Source organism: Rhinatrema bivittatum, chromosome 2 (genome assembly GCF_901001135.1).
Source record: "Rhinatrema bivittatum chromosome 2, aRhiBiv1.1, whole genome shotgun sequence".
NCBI classification, from domain to species: Eukaryota; Metazoa; Chordata; class Amphibia; order Gymnophiona; family Rhinatrematidae; genus Rhinatrema; species Rhinatrema bivittatum.
In genome coordinates, this window is record NC_042616.1 from 410,001,205 (window position 1) to 410,015,823 (window position 14,619).

At 45.3% G+C, this 14,619-nt stretch overlaps 1 pseudogene; it reads right to left on the reverse strand.

Annotated features, from left to right (window-relative positions):
• LOC115083305 overlaps window positions 1–14,619 on the reverse strand; it is a 198,798-nt pseudogene that overhangs the window by 15,196 nt on the left and 168,983 nt on the right.

Below are 14,619 nucleotides of genomic sequence, written 5' to 3' on the forward strand. Positions count from 1 at the left end.
TTTGTCACATGTCTTCTGATAATCCAAATACACTAAATCCACCAGCTCACCATTATCCACATGCTCCTTAATCCCATCAAAATATGGAGCAGATTGGTGAAGTAAAAATTCCCTTGAGTAAATCCATGTTGGCCATGCCCCCATTACATCATGTCTATATAAATTTTCTGTAATTTTATTCATTATTATAGTTTCTATGATTTTTTTCTGGCACTGAAATCAATCTTGATCACCAAATACAAAAGTGAGCAGATTTGGTAGAAATCCCCAAGGTGGCAAAACTAGTAGAACTAATTGCAGATGAAATCTGCTCTTTAGTTCACAGCTTTTAGTCAAACCAGACCCTGATGCAGTAGTAAAATAAAGCCATTTCTATGGATCTTAAAATCAGACTGGGGATCTGAATTTCCAATCTATAGGTCTTCATTTTTATTGATCTTAAGTTACTGTCTTTACTTAATGAAAGGTATGACAGTAGTTTTGACAGGTGGGTATGTCCATTTCCAGGGTTAAGCCCCACCCCTTTCCCCACTCCCTTGCCCTGCTTCTTTGCTGACATATGACATAGCCCCACCCATTACTATGCTTGCACAATAGTAACATATTTTCTAGCCCCTCCACAGTAGCCTCCATCTTGGATGCACATCATTTCCTGTCTCCCGGCCCCCCCCCCCCCCCCACCATCTTGAAAAACGTATTTCCAGTTTTATTTTGTGTCATCCATATGGGCCAGACAGGGGCTGTGTCTGGAAGTGACATCATCAAAAAGGGACGAAAGGGGCGGAGAATGGGTATGATGGATGACACCACAGAGGTGGAGTTAGGGAAGGAAAAGGGACAGGGCTTTACCTGGACTTGAATGCTGATTGGCAGGGCTTAACCTGGGAAGTGGGCATGGCCAACTGGCAAAACAAAGTTTGAGAAGTACCCATAAACTATTTATGGCTATACATCGTCTGCAAACAAATAATAATGGAGACCTGCTGCTCTAATAATTTCTACATCATGGTGTAGTGTAAATATTAAATAGAAACAGAGACAACACAGATCCCATAAGACAAATTGCATGACACAGACCAATGTTCACTTGACACTACATTCTGCGATTATCCAGTTAAAAGAAAAAGTACAGATTCCCACAGTCTTCTTGCAAGACCAGTGCAGCCTTATAATTCTGTTAGGGCTGTATCCATGGCCTCTCTATGCAGGTTTATCCTAGCATATTTGGAAGATGAATACTTTCTTGGAAACTTGATGCATCTATACCTTCACTCTTTGATCAGTGGCTTATATTATCCTCTCTTTGGCCCCCTAAAGGTCTGTATGACTGAACAAATATTCAGTCCCCTCCTTCTTTTCTTCTATTATCCTCAGCTATCATTACTCTTGCTCTGAGTCTAGTCTAAGCATGTTTAAATTCCAATTCCAAAGGAAAATGTTAATTTCATATATTTTATTGAAGTCAGACAATTATTTGGATACTTCTATCTAATTTTTCCATGCCTTCTTTCCTCCCAAGAGATTGAAGAATGCTTTGGGTGCATTAAATCCTTTTATATTGTTTATGTTTATATGTTTATGTTTTATAATGTGGGCAGCAATAATTTCTAATTCAGTCCTGGTTTTCTTGTAACCTTTGATAGTATTACACACAGTTACATACACTGACGTGTTAGAAAGGATTTAAAGAAAGGATGATGATCTCAATTTCTAATGCATACAACTTCAGTTTTATTGATTATAAGATTGCAGGCCTTGCGTAATGGAAAGATACAAAGAATTCATAATTTGGGGCCACTGAAAGCACAATACTTTTAACTTGAGAGAGAAAAGAGAGAAATATGTCTGGTGAGAAATAAAAAAGGATTGCTGGGGAACCGGCCTATCGGGGAAAAGCAACGTTTTGCAGTGGTCACTGAGATTGTGATCCAACAAGTACTTTGTACCCATGTACATGCAAGTCAGTTTTCAAAGAGAAATGTCCCAGGAGTTTTAAAGCTGAAATCCTCTCACATGCCTAACTGTACCCACCATGGTCCCACCTTCAGCCTAAACTCACCTGTTTTCTCCACATAGGAGATGGGGAAGTTTCAAAGTGGTTATTTCCATGGTTTTTAACATCCATTTACTCTCAGAAAACTCATGGAAAATTTTCCCCTTGATGAATGAATATCTGACAATTACATAATGCCTAAAAGGTTATTTTTAAATAGCGCTGATTTATTTTTCCAAACAATCCCCAATTGCTGTCTGGTCCAGTCTACCCACAGGTGGATCTGGGAGTGGGAGATGGAAAAACATGAGTAGACCAAACTACATTATTCCATAAATGTGGCTTCACTTTATTGATTATAAAACAGAACATGGAATCCTGTGATATTCTATTCAACTCCTTTTGTTTTCCAAATTATTCTAGCCTCTCTTGGAACACATCCTCTTTCCTTCCAACCCAAAACATTATTCCTCATGCGAACAAACACAAGTGGTTGAAATTGATCAAGTACTTTTCTCATGTGAGAAGTCATAAAGACACGTAAAATAAAATGACTCTGATTACCTAAAAGAGTAATTCTCATATTGTATGGGGACATAAACACCATGTTCATGGTCATGAAGAAGAAATCCTAAAAACATAAGATATGCCATACTGGGTCAGACCAAGTCACAAGTACCTGGCAAGAACCCAAACATTTAATAGATCTCAAGCTACTATTGCTTATTAATTAATAGCAGTTTATGGATTTTTCCTCTAGGAATTTATCCAAACCTTTTTTAAACCCAGGTATACTAACTGCTGGATCACATCTTGTGGCAGTGAATTCCAGAGCTTAACTATGTGCTGAATGAAAAAGAATTTGCTTCGATTTGTTTTAAATGAGCTACTTGCTAACTTCATAGTGTCAGTTAATTTTGTTAGAATTTTATTTCCGAATTAAATGCTCCCTTGTATTTAGGTCTGGCTTGAATAGAATAATGTAGCACTTGGGGATGAATATGCAGCCCAGCAATCCAGCACTGGAAACCAAGATGGCAAAGATCTCCACTGCCACCATGTATTTGCCTTTGGTGCTCAGGTACGCTGGGATGTAGGAGATCCAAACACTGCAGAACACCAGCATGCTGAAAGTGATAAACTGGGCCTCATTGAAACTGTCAGGCAAATTCCTTGCTAGAAAAGCCACAATGAAACTTAAGAGAGCCAAGAAGCCCATGTACCCAATCACACTATAAAATGCAATGGTGGACCCCTCGTTACACTGAAGTATCATCTTCCCAGGTTCAGACTGTGTGTCATAGTCTGGGAATGGAGGAGAGATGAGCAGCCATGCAATGCATATCACAACTTCACCCAAGGAGCAGAGAAGTACTAGAGAGCTGGAGACTCTTGTCCCTACCCACTTCCTTAACTTGCTGCTGGGCTTGGTGGCATTGAAGGCAATGACAACTGTGACAGTTTTTCCAAGCACAGAAGAAACTGCAATTGTAAAAATGATCCCAAAAGCAACTTGTCGGAGCAGACAGGTAACTCTTTCAGGACGGCCAATGAATAACAAAGAGCAGAGAAAGGATAGCATGAGAGAGAGGAGGAGGACATAGCTAAGATCCCGGTTATTGGCTTTCACCATGGGTGTGTCCTGATATTTAAGAAAGATTGCTAGCACTAGGGCAGTTATGATGGAGAAGAGAATAGCAATGGAAGCCAAAGCTGCAGCCATGGGATCCCCATAGGACAGGAAGTCTATGACTCTTGGGAGACACTCATCCTTCTTCTCACTGGGCCATTGATCTTCAGGGCACTTCATGCAATTCTCTGCATCTATAGAAAACAACACATGTAAACTTTTATTTCCATACACAGCTTTATTCCAAGAATTCAGGCTTGTTAAGAAAAAGGAAAATACAAGATAAGATTTTCAATATTATGTACATATGTAAGTTTCATTTTCATTTATAAAAATTTTATATTCTGCTTTTTAAACATCTTATCCAGGCAGCTGTACAATTAAAAAAACATTCATAGTTAGTTAAATAAGCACAAAGTGAACAATGCAAGCACAAATACCTAAAATAATAAAATCACCACCAAATCATGTTAGCTCAGCAGCAAGGGCAGATTGCAGGAAAATATCGGCCCGGGGGATTTTTTCAAAACCAGCCCATGGGGTATCTGATACCCTCATGCACTTTCCCTGCAGCACATGTGTCAACAGCTCCCAAAAGCACACTAAGTTAACCTTAGAACTAGGCAGAATTGAACCAAAATATCTCCAAAATATACATCATCTTTCCTAAATAACTAAGCTGTTGAGCACATTCTAGACCAGGGGAGAGCAGAGCTGCAGCCCCAGTTTCATCCATGCACATTGGTTGGGCCCCCTACACATCTGCTTATATCCTTTATAGAGATATATCCTGGATTCCCTGTCTGGCTCTTGAACCAGTTGCCAGCCAGTGTCATACACACATACGCTCAGTCACACACAGATTTTTAGATTGCAGAAACTTTATTGGCACATACACAAATACCTGCCAAGTTCTTGGGACCTGGATTGGTCACTGTTGGAAACAGGATACTGGGCTCGATTGACTTTTAGTTTGACCCAACATGGCAAGCCTTATGTTCTTATGTTAAGACGCATACTCTTTCTCAGGCACCAAAGACACACCCACGCACTGAGAGTGTGTGTCTGTGTCAGAGAAAGAAATACCCCCACACACACTCTCTCTCACAGACAAAGTGTTTATGGGTATGTATCTCTCTCTTACTCTCTCTGACACAGACACACAAAAATTCTCTCTGACAAGCTAATGCTGTACTGCTGAGCGCCCCCACTCCAGCACTGCTGCATCATGATGTAAGGTTCTTGCTTGCTGCCAGCCATTCCCCATTCTGCAGTAGCCCCCTCCCTTTCCCAATCCCATTCTCTAGGAACTGATTCCACAGCCAACTGCTTCTCTCAGAGCTCAGTACAGTCACCTCTCCAACACTGTGTAGGCACTTCCTCCTGGCTTACCCCTTCCTTCCTGTACCTGTAGCTTGCCTCCACTTCTCTGCAACCCTCCTACCACTCTAGTGCATTCCCATTGACTGCAGACTACAAAGTCTGCTGCTTTGATGGTTCCCAGGCTCTGCTCCACCTACCAATTCCAGAGGAGGGGGGACATGCTGATCCCTGGGCTTATAAAAAGAGAAAATTAAGCCCTGGCCGAGACCGGGGAGAGCCACTAACCCAAAGTAGCACAGCTCCAGATGGAATATTGCTTTCTCTTGTGGAGCCAGTATAGCTAGAGCTGGTGCAAGGGTATTAGGTGTCATAGGTGAACCTTACAGCCTTGCACACACTCTTGGCCACACCCTTCCCACAAATAATTTAAAAAATATGCATTTTTGTCTACTCAACTGAGGCACGCTCGCCAGGGCTTGCAAACTGCTGCGACCCCAGCGGCTAGAGCAGAGTACTTGGCTGTCCAAGCTGAGGTTAATGCGTTACTACATGATAGAGCTAAGAAGGGGTGGACTTATTACCAATATCGACTGTACTGTTTTGGGAATAAACCGGGTAGGATGATGGCCAATCTTGTTAAATCCCAGAAAGTATCTCGTCATATCCCGGCCATTTATAATGCTTCTGGCCAGCTGGTGCAGGATAATCCCTCGATCATACATTCTTTTCGTGAGTTTTATGCTACTTTATACTCTCACGGGGACGTTAATGGGGACCGCCTTGAGAAATTCTGTCGTCAGGTAAACCTCCCTCAGTTAACAGTGGCACAACTGGACGAGTTGAATAAACCCATTTCTGAAGCTGAGGTTCGTTTGGTCATCGCCACGGCCAAACGATATAAGACCCCTGGGCCCGATGGTTATACGACTGAATTTTATCAAGCTCTGCAGGGTTCCTTACTCAGCTCTTTGACCTCCGCCTTTAATGCACTGATACGGTCAGGGTCTTACCCGCCTCATACGAACTGTGCCACTATCACCTTGATACCTAAGCCAGGGAAAGATCCCTTACGGCCTGAATCCTACCGGCCGATATCTCTCTTAAATGTGGACCAAAAATTCCTGGCCAAAATCATGGCAGACAGGTTGGCTGTTTTCCTCCCTGGGTTGTTGGGGCCGGGTCAAGTGGGGTTTGTTAGACATCGCTATGCCCTCACCAATATTCGAAAGGTCCTCACGGCTATGGCTTTGGGTCAGCATGAGGGCATTCCTCATCTGGTGGTTAGTTTAGACGCGGAAAAAGCGTTTGACCGGGTGGAGTGGTCTTATCTTTTTCACGTCCTCCAGATGGTGGGTATTACTGGGTTTTATCTGCAGGCGATACATCTGTTGTACCAGGATCCCAAGGCTTCCATTGCAGTTAATGGTTCCCTTTCGGATTCTTTTTGCATCTACAGGGGCACTAGACAGGGGTGCCCCCTCTCTCCTTTGCTTTTTGTACTCCAGCTTGAGCCTTTGTTGGCAGCTATCCGGGTGGCCCCGACTATTAAGGGAATCCGATTTCAGTCAGAAACATTTAAATATGCAGCATTCGCTGATGATATTTTGGTCTTTCTGACAGATCCTGTCCGCTCCTTAGCATCCTTGTTAGTGTTGATTTCAGAATTTGGCTCCTTTGCGGGCCTTAAATTGAACCTGGGGAAATCTGAGGCAATGTCGTTTCCGGCTTCACTTCAATCTGATTGGGGGCCAACCTTTCCCCTTTTGTGGGCACCCTCCCAGATTCGGTATTTGGGAGTTATAATCCCAACCCAGCTGTCCTTATTGTACTCTAAAAACATCTCTCATTTATTAACATTGACTATGGACAAACTGGACACCTGGCGCCCTCTTCCTCTTTCTCTGCTAGGTCGTCTGAATTTGTTTAAAATGCTGCTCCTGCCTAAATGGCTTTTTATTTTTTAAAATTTACCCATTTTTCTTAAGACCTTCGATCAGAGAAAGTTGGAGAGCGCTTTACGCAAGTTTTTGTGGCGGGGCCGGAAGGCGCGTATTCCCCTTCACTCTTTACGGACTCGCTGGGGACGAGGTGGGATTGGGGTGCCCGATTTACGCCTCTATAATGTGGCTGGGAACCTCTGACTTGTTTGGGATTGGCTCCTAGGAACGCCAACATATACTAATCTGTCGGTAGATAGAGCCTTGGTGGCGCCGATCGCGCTCAGTTATGTACTGCAGGCGGATACCTCTAAAGTAGCTTATCCCCCGTTGGTTGAGCTTTTACTATCCCCTCTTCGACATACGTGGAGGGTGATGGCTAAACATTTGTTTGTTCCTCGACAAAATGCTTATCTTATGCCAATCAGAGGTAATCCCGACTTTTCCCCCGGGTCTTCTACTTTTGGCTTTCAGGATTGGTCTTCCCAGGGCATAGTGTACCTCGGCCATGTGTTGGATGCAGAAGGAGAGCTCATGTCTTACAAGGAGATCATTGAGAGCTATGGGCTAACTTATAGACATATATTTCCTTACCTACAAGTATAGCACTATGTATGTTCGCTGCCGCAGGCGATTTGGCTGGTCCAATCTTTTACCAAAGTGGAAACCTTTCTCGCCTTGACGGCGCGGTCGGCTCCCACCATGGCTCAATATTATAAAAAAACTTTTGAGGGATGACGTGGAGGGCATCACAGGGACCTTGGCTGCTCGCTGGAATGGAGCGGGGGGGGGGGGGGGGGGGGGGGGAAGTGGTGACGGCTCGGGGTCTCCAGCGCTGTTTCAGACAAATTTCTAGCATTTCTTCCAATTCATATTACCGTGAAATGCTGTTTAAATTTCTGTGGAGAGCTTTTGTTCCCCCACTACATGCTGTACATTATCAATTAGGCGCTACTGGGAAATGTAAGAGATGTGGGGTGGCTGAGGGCTCTTTACACCATATGTTTTGGGCTTGTACTAAGGTGCGAATGTTTTGGACTAGATTGGTGTGTTATTTGGAGGGATTGTTGTCTGTCAAGATCCCCTTTACCAGTACTTTGATATTGTTTGGACAGATTCCACAAACCTTGCTTCGTGGTCACGGACCGCGGCTGTTCTTACGCAAGGCGTTTGCGGTGGGGAAGAAAATTATTTTGTTACACTGGCAATCTTCTGAATCCCCTCCATATTGGCAGTGGAGAAACCAATTACATCAACTGTTACTGATGGATAAACACTGGGCACATACCTCTTTCCAACGCCAACGCTGCTTTCTGACTATTTGGGACTTGTATATTCATTCTCTTTCACCCCGGATCCGCAGTCATATATTAAACGACCTTGCTACGAAATGAGTGGGACCCTGCGCTATCTGCGACACAGCGATTGACTGATTGGACCAAGGAGTTGGGGGGGTGGGTATTTTTCTGTGATAATGGCTGTACTTGTTCCTGAGATTGACTATGGGGGTTACTGAGTGGAAGTGTACCTCAATTCTATTTCATGTACAATGTTTGGTTGTATTTCTAGCCCTGTTGCTTTGTTACAATTCACAACAGCAATAAAAACCGTTGAACCATAAAAAATATGCATTTATGGTAAAAACTTTTATATAAAAAATAACATTAAATATTCTCAAGTAAAAATATCACTCCTAGAATGTATTATTTACATGCTTTGTTGTGATACCAACCAGAAAACTCTGCAAAAAAGACACCTGCAGCCATATGGTATTAGGTCTGTTGTAAAGAATGACGGTCCTCAGAAAGCTTTAAATAAACTGAATTACAATATAGTAAACTGCTCATACGAAAACAGCACTAACTGCAAGCACTCAAACAGTAACAATTGTACCTATGAAGAGACAACACTGCAAATATTACCAGGCCCTAAAACACCAATACCACTCCTATTAGGATAACAGAACAAATCAAGCTGCTGTACATCTCTATACAAAAACTACATGCTAGCAGAATATCTCATCTCTGTCACATATGCAGAACACAGACAAACATGGAATAAAAAGATCATAAAATATAAACAGAAACATGCAGACAAAAACTGAATTGGAAACCGAAACAATGGTTAGGGTTTGTGGGTATGTGGGCCCTGGGCCAAGGTGAGAGATGGTACTGCCCACGGGGAGGAGCCTCGTGAGCCTCACTGTCGGGAGGCGAGGTCTCAGCTGCAGGGTGTGTGGAACAGCAGGTATTGGAGAGAGAGAGCAGAGAGAGAGAGCGAACTGAGAGGACAGAAGGCGCTAGAGAGGATGGCCGCAGGGGGTGGAGCCACGGAGCGTCAGTGCTGGGAGCTGATGTCAGATATAGCTCGGAACGCCTTGAGTCTCTATAGAGCAGTAGAGTGATACTGCCCGCGGAGCGGGGAGTGTATCTTGAAAGATACACAGACACAGGGGTACCACGAGGTCTGTGAAATGGGGTATACCCAAAGAAAAGTCCTCTGTAGAGACGATACAGCAATGGTCCGCAGAGCGGGGAACACCGATGAGGGTTCCTCAGTAGAGAGGTAATGTTAGTGGTCCATGAAGCGGAGTACTCACTGTAGAAGCAGAGAAGGTTCCAGAGGAAGCCCCGGGGAACAGGGCAGGCAGCGGTCCTAGGTGCAAGGCCTTCCGAGGAGTGGATAGCTAGAGACGAGGAAAGGGCCCCCGAGGAGCAGGTACCCGGGACGTCTCACGCTGAGGAAGCAGGAGCTGGAACGGGAAGTTCGTAGTGAGCGAAGCGGATTCAGCAATGTGGGAACTCATTGCCAAGTCATAGGCAGACAGGGCCAGTCAGCTTAAGAGTCCACGATGAATGACGTCATCCGGGGGGGGGGCGCCCCTGAGGTTCCCGCCATGATGTGCATAAGACTGGCCCAAGAGCGCACGTGCCTAAGGAACTCTGAGGGCAAGATGGTGGTTGGCAGCATCCACGCCATCCAGGGAGGACTGGGAACAGGGACAAGCAGGCCGGCGATAGCTGGCGAAGGCCGCAAGACTACCCATCGAAGTTAGTGCAGAGAGACATGAGTAGAGCAACAGCGTTCACAGCCGTCTGTGACCAATGGGCGTAACAGTACCCCTCTTCTTAGGGCTCCTCCCCAGGGGTTTGGGATTTCTTGGGTGAGAAGCATGGAACTGGTTGATCAGTTCTTTGTCAAGAATATTGACTGCAGGCTCCCAGCTGTTCTCTTCAGGACCAATTCCTTCCCAAGAGATCAAATATTCCCATCACTTCCCGCACTTCCTTACGTCCAGGATGTCCTGTATCTGATATATAATGTTCTCCTCTGATGCCAGAGTTTGGGGCTCTGGTAGTTTCTTGGAGAACTCGTTCAAGATGAGAGGCTTTAATATGAGATGTGGAAGGCGTTATGAATCTTGAGCGATGTGGGCAGGCGGAGACTGTAAGTGACTGGACCTAGCCAACGAAGTATGGGAAAAGGCCAGATGTATCTGGGAGCAAAGCAGGCTGAAGCAGTTTCAAGCGAATAAAGCGAGTGCTGAGCCACACCTTGTCTCCAGGATTAAACTGTGTAGCTGACTGTTGATGGGCATCGTAGAACTTCTTTGATTTCTGGGCGGCTTGCTGTAGAAGTTGTTTGGTGTGATCCCAAAGTTGATGTTACTCTTGTGCAGTAGCCTGCACCACCAGAGAAGATCAGACAGAGGTAGTGGAAGAGGAAGCAGAGGCTGGCGTCCGTAAACTACTTGGAAGGGTGATGACCCGGTAGAAGCAGACTTGTGGGAGTTTAAGGCAAACTCGACCCAGGGTAGTAAGTCGGATCAGTCATTCTGCCGAGAGTTCACATATGCCCGAAGAAATTGTTTCAGTGTTTGGTTCGTCCTGCAGGTGATAGGCCGATGTGAGGTCCAAGGCAATATCACATTTTTTACATAGTGACCTCCAAAACCTGGCCGTAAATTGTACACCTCGATCAGAGAGTAGGTGTTTTGGAAGTCCGTGGAGGCGAAAGGTGTGGTGAATGAACAATTCCGCTAATTCCGGGGCTGAAGGAAGACCAGGTAATGCCACAAAGTAAGCCATCTTCGAAAATCGGTCCACGGTAACCCAAATGGTGTTGTTGCCACTGGAAGAAGGGAGGTCCACAATGAAATCTGTGGCTATGTGTGTCCACAGTTCACTGGGTGCAGGAAGAGGTTGTAGGAGACTCCAAGGATGGCCCGCCGGCAGCTTCTGACGAGCACAAGTAGGACATGATTCCACATATACTTGAGCATCTTTCTTCATGGTTGGCCACCAATAGAATCTCCGGAGAGTGGAAATAGTTCTAGCTTGTCTGGGGTGGCCTGCCAGCAAGGAGTCATGCGCCCAGTAGAGGATTTTCTTTTGAAGTGGTCAGGGAACCACTGTCTTACCAGATGGCACTGTGAGTGTGGTGGAGAGGAGAAATTTAGTTGGATCAATGATGTGCCATGGAACATCCAGAACATCTTCTGTGGTGAACGAACGAGAGAGTGCATCGGCTCGAGTGTTCTTATTGGCTGGCCATTGTCATAGTAGGAAATTGAACCAAGTAAAAAAGAGAGACCAGCGGGCCTGCCTGTGATTAAGGCATTGATCATGGTGCAGGAACTCGAGGTTCTTGTGGTCAGTATATACCGTGATCTGGTGCTGTGTTCCCTTGAGCCAGGGACACTACTCCTCGAAGGCCAGTTTAATCACCAGTAATTCCTTGTCCCCGATTCCATAATTATGCTCAGGCAGGGAGAAGTGTTAGGAGAAGAAAGAGGAAGATGTAAGGTGTGAATGGTGGAATTCAAAAAAAGACTGAAGACTTTTCTCTTCCAACAAGCTTTCCCAGATGCTTAATCTTACTGTGACTGACAGACTTCCTAATTACTGACAAACTTACTGTGACTGACAGACTTCCTAATTACCAGGTATCCCTTAACTATGGACACTGTATCAAGTCCTATTTTTAAGAATCTGCAACTGGACAATTATCTTTGAGCTCAAAAATTCACTTTATTTCATATATATATTAGGCACTGCTTATATTTATATTTATTGCTACATTAAATAGTTATACTTCTTATATAAAATATTATATTTCTTTATTTATTACCAGTTAAAATATTATTACTTTACTTTACTTTATTTAGCACTATGTTAAATTGTCAACCAGTTATACTGTTCCATATGTTATACGGTTCCATGTAAAGCTCCGCTCTTTGTTGAGCAGTTCTTCGTTGTATGTAAACCGGAGTGATTTGTAGTCCCTACAAGAACTTCGGTATATAAAAATAAAAAATAAATAAATAAATAAATAAATGCTGGCTGAATACTGCACCAACACCAAAGTCCGAAGTGTCTACTTCGATGATGAAGGGTTGTCGGTGGTTGGGATGACGCAAGCATGCATGGTTCTTGTAGGAATGCCTCCTTGAGCTCCTAGATGGCGGTCACAGCCTCGGGTGACCACTGAGAGGGATTTGCTTCCTTATGAGTCATGGCTGTGAGCGGGGCGGTCAGTGTTGAATAATAATGGATGAACAACCTGTAGTAGTTTGTAAAACCGAGAAATCTTCGGAGCGCCTTAAGGCTCGTTGGTTGAGGCCAATCGCGAATACTCTTGGTCTTCTGTGGATCCATCTGGAAACCCTGGCTCGAGACCACATAGCCTAGAAAAACCCTTCCTCGGGGAGGCTCAGTATTAGGCAATAAGTTTATACGACAATCAAATGAGCAGTGAGGAGGTAGCGTGTCCACAGCTTTCTTGAAAAACACATCCACAAAGGAGGAGTACTGTGGTGGGAGACCCAGAAGGGATGTCGTAGTAGCTAGGCAAGGTATCAGGGACACGACCTCCAAGCACTTTTTATGGCAGGAGTTGCCCCATTGGGACAATTGGAGAGTGCTAAATCGAATTGTGGAGTGTGCAGTTTTAACCAAGGCAGTCCAAGGACCACAGGGTGTATAGCCCTGTCTAGTACTAGAAAGGAAATGGTCTCTGTGTGCAGACTGTTATCTCTAGTCAGCTGGAGTTAGCAATCTATTGTGTTCAGAGTTGCGGAGTTAGCAATCTGTTGTGTACGGACTGCAGGAGTTAGCAATCTGTTATCTATGGTGGTGGAAGACTGCTTGAGAGACAGCAATCTGGAGGTATAATTGGGTGTATCCTTGGACCAGTGGCAGATGACCACGCCCTCGAGGGAAGATCCCGAGAGGGAACACCGGTCAGGCTTAGAGTATGGAGACAGACACACACTAGTTCTTATATTAGACAGTATACTGAACCACCAGAGGTGGCAGTAGTGAGCTGGAATGCCCGGCTGGGCTGCAGTCCCTCAGATACTGGTACAGCAATCCCTGGAGGCTGAGCTGAAGAGAAACTGAAATATAGTGAGTAAGCAGGGTATGCAGAGTTCATGAACTGAACCAGATGGTAACCCTCACACAATGTCTCATAGAAGCCCAGGAGCTGGAATGTATAGGCCCTCGAGGAGTGAGTAGCTGTTCCAGGGAAAGCTCTGAGAGAGCGATGGTAACTCACTGAAGTAGTTTGGCAGTGAAGACTTCCAAGCAGAAGAGAATTCAGCAACAAGTCCGGGAACATAGGCCCTCGAGGAGCGAGTACCGATTTCAGACTGTAACCTGAAAAACAAGAAGAGAGCGAGGCCCCTGAGGAGCGGGTATCCCTGGTAAGTCCAAGGAGGCAGAGTAGCTCAGATAGAACAAATCCTTATCCATATCCTTATCCATATCCTTGCTTACTCAATCTGTTAGCAAATACTGAGACCTTAAATATCCATCATGGGTGATGTCATCTTCGGGGGATGCCCCAGAGTTTCGCGCCATTGCCGGTACATCAGTCGGGACCGCACCGCACGCACGCCCCTAGGCCTCTCAGGAACATGGCGGTTTGCAGTGTAGAGCCGGTCCGGAGAACGCTGGAGAACTTCGGCAGAGGACGCCACGGCAGCCAATCTTCCCGTAGACAAAGAGGGAGGTGCCAAACGAGGTAAGGCGGGTGGAGAGAGGGCATTGGGCACCGACGGACACAACACAGACATCCGGTGAAGAGTCGGATAGGGACCATGGAGAAAGTAACTTTGGTAATGGTTCGCCATGAATGGAGGAGAGCAGTAATGGCGTTGGTGTACGGACGGTGGGAATCCGAAGGTGTTCCACAAGTTTTCTTAGGATAAAATTTCCTCCGGCCCCGGAGTCCACCAATGCCAGGGTGTGAAATTCCTGAGCATCCAAATTAATTGAGACAGGCAGAGTTAACGGAAGAGACGGTGAGGTCAGGCCTAGGAGAAGTCCTCTGGCAGAACCTAGGCTTGGGAGTTTCCCGAACAGAGTGGACAGGAGGGTGCCGCATGACCCGGTTGACCACAATAAATACAGAGGCCAGATCTTTGACAACGATGCATTTCCTTTGAGGATAGATGACTACGGCCAATTTGCATTGGTTCCTCTTCCTCGGTGCTTTGTGTAGTAGTTGTCTGAGTGGACAACGTCAGACGAATGCGTGGAGCACCTGAAGCCATCCTCTTGGACCCTCTGGCCTCGTGTGAACGCTCACGAAGATGGAGGTCAATGCCTCAGGGAGTCCTCGTGCTGCTAATTCGTCCTTGATACGTGGGCTCAGACCTTCCAGGAATATAGCACGCAGGAAGCCCAGATCCCAGTGCAATTGAGACGAGAGAGTCTTAACTCGATGATGTA